The following is an 11,640-nucleotide window of genomic DNA, read 5'->3' as shown; positions in this document are numbered from 1 at the left end:
GAAATGATCGAAAAGGCTGAAATGACGAAGATGTCTGACCAAGATATGGACCAAAAGACAACTGAGCTCTCTCGAGCTCCTGGAGTCGCTGTGAATGAGACTCGTGCTGGTGTACAAACGACATCAAAAGATCCTCAATAGTATGGCCCAAATAAAATGGGTGGTATGGATCTGTGGGTGGCATCGGTGAGGAAGATGACCAAAGTAATGGCGTGCTGGTAAGATCGATAGGTGCAACAGAAGATGGGATAGATGCTATCTGAGGCATGAATGGCATGGTCATCGGTACATGACCGAGAGGGTGGGCTGAAGAGCCCTCTCCAGGCCCCGCTGGAGGAATAAATGATGGGATCTGAAATGAGAAATCAGTATGATGTGTGCCAGTGTGATGTGGGGGAAACGGTGGAACATCCTCGTCCGCCGGTATCCACCCGTGCTGTGCCTCCTCATCTGGAGGATCCATGTGCTCAGCAAAAAGAGCGTGCTCAGGCTCGATGGGTAAAGGATCGATAGGAGCAATAACGGGGTCAACAGGTGCAATAACAGGATCGACAGGATCAATAACAGGATCAGCAGGTATGTCACCTACGGGTAAAGGAACAATGGGATCAGCAGCAACATGATCGCCCTCGATCACAGGAACACCTACAGGGGGAACAGCATCAACAGGCTCAAGAGGAAAATCAGCATGAACAGGGTCATGCTCAGGTAAAGGATCAAAAGCAGCTGCCTGCTCTGGGGCTATGGCAGGCTCGGGGTCGTCGAACGCCATGTCAAAGTCAAAATCTGGGTCAACGGGATCGATAGGATCATCAGGGTCCTCTATATGCTCATCCATAGGAATATACTCGATATCATGGTCAGGATCAAATCCTGGAGGGAAAACAGGGTCAGAATCCTCGATCTCATCATGCTCAAACGCGTAGCTCGGAACAGGGGCAGCTGAAGACGCCTGATCAGGGTCTGAGTCGTGAATAAACTGCTGCGCGCTCGCCCCGCGAGATGATACAGATGCCACAGACTCTAAAGAGTTCGGGACTGGTGAGTGAATGGGCGAGTCTCCAGCTGGAACGTCAGCTATCATCAAGAGACCACCAGCAGGTAGAGGAGCTACGTCAGGATCCTCGTCCTCAAATGGCTCGTCCTCGTAAAGCTCGATGTCGCCGTCGGCATCGGCGTCTGGCATAAGCTCATAAGCAGGGTAAGAAGCAAGAGGAATCGGTGCCGGAATCGCAACAATAGGGAGGTACTCAGCAGGATCGCCATCAATAGGCTCATAGGCACAAGGTATGGGTGCCGGAATCTCTACCAGAGGGTGCCGAAAGTCATCGTCGTCCGTGCTCGTGTAAATCTGAGGTATGCACCTCACGCTCCGATGACACAATGTCATCCGACACTATGGGTAAATCAAATAGTCACATAAGTTACCAGATAATAATCACATAATCCACCTAGTCCCACTAGCCTCCCAGCCTCCCAGACTGTCCTTCCTAGTCTCGCTAGCCAACATTCCTAGTCCCACTAGCCAACACTCCTAGTCCCACTAGCCAACACTCCTAGTCCCACTAGCCAACACTCCTAGTCCCACTAGCCAACACTCCTAGTCCCACTAGCCAACACTCCTAGTCCCACTAGCCTGAACCTCAGCCTCCCAGACTGAGCCTAGAATAATGAATAAAATGTGCTCAACATTTGTTTGTAAAAAGTTTGTGGATCTGGACTTAAGTGGTATGCAGAAAAATGTTTTCGTGAGAGCCCTAGTGATCATAGTCTAGACTCGAGAAAGAATCCTAGTTCGCTATGATCAGAGCTCTGATACCAAGCTGTCACACCCTGGCTTTGCGGAAGCGTGGTTAATTTGTGTGACTTCTTAATACCATAGCTTAATCATAACAAAGCTATATGAATTTAAAAACCATGCAAGTCATCCATTAAGTTTTTGAAAACATAATACAATACCATTGTTTTTAACATGCAACCATAACCTTGTTCAGTAACATTACAACTTATAACAAAACGTAAACGTGATTTAGGGATTGTGTCTTGTCCAGGTAAGAGACACAACCCTAAACCCTGATGACTTCATGACCAGTGCAGCGGAAAACGTTCCATACCGTGCCAGATCCGTTTAATTTCCTGAAATACATGTGAGTTGAAAAATCAACAATAATGTTGAGCGAGTTCATGTGTAAGTGAGTATGTAAAACATTTGTGAGTATGAAAATAGTTGTGGTATGTAGCAGTGTAAGAGGACTTGTGATCATCAATGGTTTGCAAGGCCACTGACATATGTGAAGTGCAAATAGGGAGACTCAAACCTAGCAGATTTATGCCACGGCAAAGTATGTGGACAAAGTCACCCCACGGTCCGTTTCTAGTTTGGCCGGGGGCTGGGCTCGCTACACCCAGATAGATCTACCGCTCCTGTCCCTCGGTCCCTCCATGAGGACTAATGGCCCCATGTTGTTCCTATCCACTCACATGATCGTATAACACCTCCTTACGTTAAACATACCGTTGTAAAGTACTCGTAAATTATAGTAACATGTATTTCACCCCCGCAGTTAAGTAAACTGAAAACAGTTAGAGAAAAGGGGGACATGAACTCACAGTGAATGCGTATCTCTACCAAGTAATCCGAATATCCGAAGCTGTGCAACGACCTACAGGTGCTAATTCTATTAGACGGATGGCCGTGCCTTAGCTTTATAACTTATATTTTTAGGAGACGGTTAGACAACCGTTCCGTGTACATACTTGGTATTTTACTTTCCTTCCCAAGGATGGGGGATTTAAATACATGTGTATTTATACTATCTCATTAAGTCCCACTTAATATATTTTTATTTCTCATTCCAAAATATAATTATTTTTCTCAAAATAATATATTTTCTCTTTACATAATACTTTCCAAAATAATACGTTGACAACATACGTGTCGATGAATATTTCCGCGTAATGCGTAAGTTACGTTTTAAATGATTAGGTGGTAATAGAAATTACCATTGTAACTTTTATGCTTGTCGTATAAGCGTTTGTATTATTTTGGGTTTGACAAGTTAGCAAATATTATTTTTACTCTAAAAATAATATTTATACATTTTCACAAAATAATCATAAACAGTGTTGTGACAAAATATATTTACCGAATATATATTTATCACGTTTGGTTTTGTGAAAATCCCACCTCCGATTATTTAATAAATAAAGTCATGGCGAAATATAGTTTTGAAAACATGTCAAAAGTAGTCTAACACTTGTAAATAATTCTAAGTGTTAGATTTTTAGAAAATTTCGCCAGAGTTTCCCCTGTAACTGGAGGTGGCCACGCTTTCAAGCGTATCATTTTCTTTTACAAAATCACTTCTTTTATTTCAATCAATCAATTTCCAACATAATCAGCAAGTTTCAACACTTCGAATTCGTAGACTAGTATGTAAAATCACAATATTACATGAACTTGTAGTTTTTCTAAAACTATTATGTAGATCTCGTTATATTTAGTGGATCTAGGTATAAAATAGTTTATTCTTGCAAAAACCCCGTTTTTGGAACAAATCACTCTTTACAACTTCCGACAATTTTTATAAAAATTGTTATTTTGTCGAATCTTTCATTTCACAAGTGTTTATACACTTATAGATTATAAAAATCACATTTGTTAACATGTTATACAACTTTTATAAAACATGATTTTCTCGACACCCGGTCCTACGTATATACCACTTGTACATACGTAGATCGGCTCGTTTTAAATACTATTTTTCACGTTAAAACATTTTTACACAAGTTCATGATTCCCGTGTGGTGGAGTTTCACCTTTTAACCCTTGTACAAAAGAAACAAGTGTATGTCAAGATACGTGATCTTAACAAAGTCGGGTTAAACGATGATAAGAGCCACCACATCGTAGATCGGGCCATAAAAACCAACATATTCAAATACTACGACATTTACACGCGTTATGTTCTTTTATCCAACGATTTTCACTTTTTAGTAGACTTTAAAGATTCATGAAGCGGGTTACCGACATTTAACCGATAAAAATCCTTTTAACCACTTTAGACATGATTAATAACGAGTTTTAAACAATATACCTCTAGCTCGGGGCTAGGGAAGATTCTAGTCGAAAACTGCGTGGATAAAAGCAAACGGTAGAGGTCCTTGGCGTTCCGTTTGTTCCAAGCTTCGTTGTACGTGATCCCCGACACTTGTATGGACTTGGAATGGGTGAATCAAGAACCGAAAAATGGTTGGGTGTGGGTGTGTGGTTCGGCCGAGAGGGAGCAAGGGGGAGGGAGAGAGAGAGTTGGTGATCTTGAGTGTGTTTGTGTGTGTGAGAGAGTGTGATATATATAGAGAATGTCGTCTCGGTCTTTGCGAAATCTAATTAAATATTCAAAGGTGTACTCTCCCCGGGTCCCACTAGTTGGCCGATTTCATTAGAATGTAATGGTATCCGGTTCGTTTCCAATCGTTCAGTTACGGTTCAGTTTGGTTAAGTGCGTTAAGTGAGAGGTCTAACCCCGTTAGTTGTTTAATGCATTAGAAAGCGGGTGTTAGGGTAATCAGGGACCCTAACTGGCTCAGAAAAATACCAATATTAATTTTGGCAATATTTTTATGTTCCGGGTATTGTCCGGTTGTTCGGTCGGATAGTAATCCGTTAAAGTGCTTAAGATATCCTTTAAGCGTCATAAATAATATTTTTAGCGACACAATTTATTCTGCAAAGTGTCAGGAATAATTCCTCATATTTTGGCACTTTATTTATTAGCTAGAAGCTAGTGTGTAAATAAAAGTGCTGTGTTCCGTGCTTAAAGTACGTTTTAGGCACATCCAATCTCTGTATCTTATTCCTAGAGACGTAATCATACAACCCTTGTATCCTTACACACACTATGGTGTAGTAAAATAATTTTGGCTCATTCAGGCCTTTAGAGGCAGTGTCTGCCTGACGCTGGCTACATCAGCATGTTCACTGTGTATCCGTTTAGTGCTACTGTGCTTTTTGTGCATCAAGTTTGTCACTAGAGTTCAGTAAATAAATAATGTAGTGACAGGAAAAATCAAAGTATGATGCAGACATGTACATGTATCAACAATCAAGTAGCAGTTTATCAGAAATCTCAGTTAAGCACAGTAATTAGGCAACAGTTAATAGCTAATTAAGTCGTACGGATACCTGGTTTTGTGAGGGTTGTCACAGATAACCTGTGAAGGAGTTTAGTAACCGACTAACCAATAGTCAAAACAGCATATTTAGACCCCGGTGCCATAATATGTCACACCCTAGCTTTGTGGAAGCGTGGGTTAATTGGTGTGACTTCTTAATACCGTAGCAACAATCATAACAATGCTATATGATAAAAACATGTGATGTTCATCCAATAATAAAGTTTAGAAAATCCCATTTTCAACAATCACAAAATAAGTTACAACCTTGACTTGATTTAAATGAGTTCATAAAACTTATCAAAAGACTTTAAAACAATACTAGGTTTAGGGATATGTAACCCGTCCAGGAAGAGGTTACACCTTCTAAACCCTGGATGACTTCTTTATTCAAACGCAGCTTGAAAATACGTGCATACCGTGCCAGATTCGTTAGTTTCCTTAAATACATGTAGTTTGAAAAGTCAACATAAAGTTGAGCGAGTTCATGTGTAGTGAGTATGTAAACCTTTGTAAGTATAAAAATCCTGGTATGTAGCAAATAAGGAAAAAAAAACAGAGATCACCAATGGTTTGCAAGGCCATTAATATGTGTGACGTGTAGTAGGAAGACTCAAACCTAGCAGATTTCGCGATGGGTACAAAGTCACCACCTGGTCCATTAGGCGGGCTCAGGGGTTGGGCTCGCTACACCCAGATAGATCTACCGCTACTGTCCCTCGGTCCTACAATGAGGATTAATGGCCTCAAGTTGCGCCTACCCACTCACATGATCTAAGTAATAACCCTCCTTACGCTAACCATACCATGTAAAAAGTACTTGTAATCATAGTAACATGTATTTCACCCCCGCAGTTTAGAAAACTGAAAACAGTTAAGAGAAAAGGGGGACAGGAACTCACAGTGGTGCGTCTCTATCAAGAAAATCTCCTGATCAATCTGCTATGCGACGACCTACACGCATGGTTGTAAAAGTCGCTAGGCGCTCCCTAGTCGGATTCGGGAGTACTCGGGAAGTACTCGGCTTAGGCGGAGATTACTTGGGGAGTAACTGGCCTGAGAGACAAGTACTCGTGCCTCGGCAGCCTACCTTGTAGTGAGTACTCGGGGAGTACTCGGAGCCTAGGCGGGACTTTTACAACCATGCCTACACGTACTAATTTCTATTAGACGGACGGTCGTGCCTTAGCTTAAGGTTTAATGTCTTTGGGAAATAGTTAGACAACTATTTCGTATGTACACTTCGTAATTATTTGGTAAATATTTTCCTTCCCAAGGATGAGGGTTTTAATACACGTGCGTTCGTATAACTTCGAAATTTATTATTAAGTCTCACTTAATACAATATATTTTATTTCGTTTGTCTAAAATATTCTACTTCCAAAATATAAATATTTTTCCCAAAAATATTATATTTTATTCCATATAATCTTCCAAAATAATATCCTTGTCAAAATACACATTCACTAGTATTTTTCCGAAAATGCGTAAGTTATGGTAAAAGATCGGGTGGTATTAATAATACCGTTGTAACTTAATATTTATTGTGATGGCGTTCGTATTATCTTGGAATCGTTAATATTTGGTAATATTATTTTTACCCTAAAAATAATATTTGTATAGTTCACAAAATAATCATAAAAATCTCACAAGTGTTGTTATGAAAAATATATATATATCAAATATATATTTATCAAGTTTTATTTTGTGAAAATCCCACCTCCGACACTTAGAAATGTTGTAAATAAAATCGTGGCGAAATTTACATTTTTGAAATCAAGTTAGAAATATATTTATAACACTTGTGATGAAAATATTTCCAAGTGTTAGGTTTTTGGAAAAATTTCGCCAGAGTTTCCCCTGTAACTGGAGGTGGCCACGCTTTCATGCGTATCATTTTCTTTTATAATTTCCAACAACAATTTTCTCAATCAACAATATTCAACCATCAAACTAGTCAAAATAGATATAAATTGCAAAAATACATGAACTTGTGGTTTATCAAAAATATGTAGTAACTTTCCATTACTTTTAGTGGATCTTTGTATAAATCAACTTGGTTTCTTAAGAGTCTCGTTTTTAAAGAAGTTACATCTTTACAACTTCTTGTCAACGTTTACAAAAATGGCTCTTTTGTCAAAACTTTGTGTTACACAAGTGTCTACACACTTGTGTGTTTACAAAAATCACTCTTGTTCATGTAAAACCCGGTTTAGAAAATATGATTTCTTTTGACGCTTGGTTCTTTGAAAATACCACTTGTAGATCCGTAGATCTACTAGTTTACAAGTCTATTTCATAAGAAAGATTGTCTTTACACAAGTTCATGCTTGACATGTAGTAGTGTTCATCATTTAACCCCTTTTATACTTTAACATATTCTAAGTCATGCTACATGAACATGACTTAGCCGGGTTAGATGACGACCCGAGCTACTACTAGCATCACACAACACTAAATAATCATAATAAAACTAGTTTTATGAGTTTTACACCATTACATTGCTTTTATCCATCATGTTTATCATTTTTGTAAACTTTTAGTATGTGATTTAGTATGTTCATGATTTTCAACCGACAAAGTTCATATTAACCACTTTAGAATAGATCAAGAAGGCGTTTAGAGTCACTTACTACTAGCTCAAGGCTAGGGAAGAAACTAGACGAAAAATGGATGGTTAATAGCGTCGTAGAGAGGTCTTTGGCAATCCGTAAGCACCGAGACTCCTTATGCGTGATCCTTCACCCTTGGGTGTAAGTGGTTTAGCAAGATGGAAATTGAAAGTGGGTGGTGGATGTAGGTATGGTTTCGGCCGACTAGAGAGAGGAAGGGGAAACAAAGATGAAATTTTGTTTTTGAGTTTGGAATGAAATGGTGGCCCTTAAGACATTCTTATAATCCATCACAAGTTATAATCCATTGAATAATATGTCCTAGAGATATTAAGCATGAATAAATAAAATAATCCAAAGTGGATGGGGTGTGTCCCCTTAGGGGGAACGATCGTTTGGGGGGGGGGGTTATATGGTTCAAAATCAACTAACTAGTTAATGCTTAGTTAGTTAGTTTAGAGATTTATTTTAGTTACTAATGTATAGGGTATTATAGCGGGTGTTAGGGTATTCGGGGACCCTAACTATTTCAGAAAAAGAAAAACAGTGTTATTGACAATATTTTTATGTCCCGGGTTAAGTCCGGTTGTTCGGTAGGATATTGATCCGTTAAAGTGCTTAACAAAGCTTTAGAGTGTCGTTATTATTATTTTTAGTGACACGACTTATTCCCGACACTTTGGAAAGTGTCTAGTATTATTTTTCCAACTTTTTGCACTTTACTAGTTTAGATAAATGTTGAATTTTTATTTAAAGTGCTGAATTTTGTACATAAAGTACGTTTTAGGCACATCCGATCACTATAATTATCACCTAGAGACGCAGTTCTACAATCCTCATCTCCCTACACTTTCTACTAGTGTAGTAAACTATTCCCAGCTCATACTGGCCTTAGAGACAGTGTCTGTCTGGTGCTGACTATGCCAGCACGTTTATTGGGTTATCCGTTCATTGTGCTACTGTGCTTTTGTGCGTCAAGTTTGTCACTAAAGTTCTGTATGTAAATAATAGAGTGACAACAAATGAAGTATGATGCAAGTAAGTGTACGTATCAGAATTCAAGTAGCAGTTTATTCACATTTTCAAGGAAGCACAAAAATTAAGCAGTAATTAGATATTAATTAAGTCGTACGGATACCTGATTTAGTGAGGGTTGTCACATAATAATTAATAGGGTTAATGGATTTAAACACCCTCAACTATTGCCATTTGGTCGCTGGCACTCGCAACTTTGACTTTGGCTCACACCACTCCCAACTAAACACTTGGGTTGCTGTGTCACCCCGTCGTTAAATAAATACTAACTGGGTTAGTTCTTTTACTGACGTGGCCAATATTTGCTGATGTGGCATGCTGATGGATTAACCTAACAACTTCAATGCTTAATCAATCTCATAAGCAATTAAAATCACAATTCAACCTAAACAAATACCTAATTCGAAACCTAATACGCATTAACATGAAATAAAAGTGTAATAAACGGGAACATTCTGGTATACATACATCGTAAGCTTCAGAAATCGTTTTGAATTTGGCTTCTGCGTCCCTTTTGTTGTTAGGGTTCTTATCAGGATACCACTTCATAGCGAGTTTGCGGTAAGCTTTCTTCAAGTCATCGTCTTTAGCATTGCGATCGACTTGAAGAATCTTGTAGTAATCGACACCAATGGTTGAGGTTTTTGTAGGTGTGATTGCGTGTTGGTGAGGTTTGCCGGTGTTTTTATCTGCGTTGTATGTGGGTGGGTTCAAGAATAATATTAAGGTAGATAATCTTCAATCTGAATCAAACCTTTCTCACATTTGGTGAGCCCAAGAATATATATCAATCCGAATTCTAGGGTTAAAAGGTGTGTGCTCATAGCAGTTAATGTTAGAGGTACGAGACGTACTTGGCGTATAGCCTAGTGCAACCCGGCTAGCAGGGGGGTTCCACCAAGAGGAGCCTTGACTTAAGAAGACTCTCAAACGATCGATCGTAATATGCACACGGGTTTTCACGAAACATAGCACCTGCTATACAAACTAAAAAAAAATCCACAACTCAATTGAAATAGTAGAATGATCTGTCAACTCCCGAGTAGATGAATGGTAAAGTTTAGTGTTTTGACATTCTTAAAATTCTAAAGTACACTGAATGAAATACAGGCGAATCTGGTGTATCACGGTTCGTAGTTGCATCAGAAATGTTTAAAAGACAATCAACAACAGCTGATGTAGTTTTGTGTGAACGGTTGACCATGATTAGCACGAGCTACAAGTCTGTAATGACACCACAAGGTGTTGCAATGACATAATTCCATAATTGCGGTGATTGAACAAGTTCACCGTGTTTGTGATCAGATGAAAGTGTACTGAAACAAGCCTGAGGAATTGATTTACACATGTTATAAAGTTTTCAGTTGAACACGGAATCATCAAAGAGCCACTGTTTTGATTGAAGATGAAAAAGTATTAAGTACTGCAAGGCATTTGATTGACAATGAAAGAATCGTTAGGAGGTACATGGGGCTTATGAAATGAATCTATGTACCATTGTTTTAACACCCAATTGTGTTGAGACCGATTTAATCGTGATAAGCAAACGGATTTAGAGCGAGTCAATAAACAATTAAATCCGGGTATGAGGTGCGTAATCAAATTAGCGCAAGCTTCAATTCTGTGAAAGTGTCACCGCAAGGTATCAAAGTCAATCAACGATTTAGGGGAGTCATAGATCAAACAAGTCTACTATGACTTGAAGCAAAAGGATCGGTGCCAAAGTATTGGAATATGATGCTCTCAATACATCATATGGGGTCTCAAATCAACATGCGAATTGGATAAGTTCAAGCAATCGAACTTAGTTTCAACGTAACCCAACAATAATCGTACATATCAACAAGGGAATCTTGGCATGATAGCAAACATGTAACTTGAAAGAAAGCGGTTGCAAGAAAATGTATTGACTTGATAACAAAAGAGTCAACAATGAGAAGGATGTAGGTCATTCGAATCACCAACCAGTATTTAGATTTAGCAATGTAATATCTGAACTTTAATGAAATATTTATTCGAAATGAAACCGCATGCGTAGCAAAAGGGTGTATGTGTGGCAAATAAGTTTCCAAGAAGATGAAGCAATGTGTACTTGCTGTATTGAAGAAATGACCAAGTATTCGAAACAAACATGTGTTCGCTCTCAGCGAAGGAAATCAACGTGATGCAACTACTTTGAGGGGAGTAGAAATGCAATATCTACTCGTTAGAAGTAAAAGTGAAGTCTTCAACGGAAGCAAATTTAAGTACTTTCGATTTTATTAATTGTAGTGACAAGTTTGTCAAGCTAATGATGTTTGATTGAGTTGACAGATATAGTTTCTAAGTATAATCCTTACAAGTTTGGTCCTAGGTTCCCAAAGGTCCTAGACATAAATTTTCTAGATTCTCCAGATTTCGTATCCCGTGTAGATCTGGTTTGTACATTGTAGGAACGCCATTTTGCCCATGTCTAAAAACAAGTCATTGTTCCACAATTTCGCCCTGGGGTATACTTTCTCCCTGAATTCCGACGCTCGATTGTCGACCAGTCGTGTAGTAGTAGTTGGGTCCTCATGCTTAGTTATGTAAGGAGTTCGTTAGTCCTCAGCAAAAGCCACCGACTCTGGTTGACCAGCTCGTCTGACTCCCGGTCATTTGAAAGTTATTCGTCCTTTCTTTTGGCGAGCAGAACTGAGGTTATCCCGAAACAAAAGTTTTGGTCTGTTATCTTCCTTCTCTATCAACCACTAAGGTTGCACTGTCAATCCTTGCATCTCCGAAGGTGTAAGTCGCTCGAGGTGCTTTGGCTACAGGCGCGAGGCCTGGAATCAGATTG

The sequence above is a fragment of the Helianthus annuus genome, chromosome 16 (genome assembly GCF_002127325.2).
Source record: "Helianthus annuus cultivar XRQ/B chromosome 16, HanXRQr2.0-SUNRISE, whole genome shotgun sequence".
Taxonomy (NCBI): domain Eukaryota; kingdom Viridiplantae; phylum Streptophyta; class Magnoliopsida; order Asterales; family Asteraceae; genus Helianthus; species Helianthus annuus.
This window is presented reverse-complemented; position numbering follows the sequence as displayed.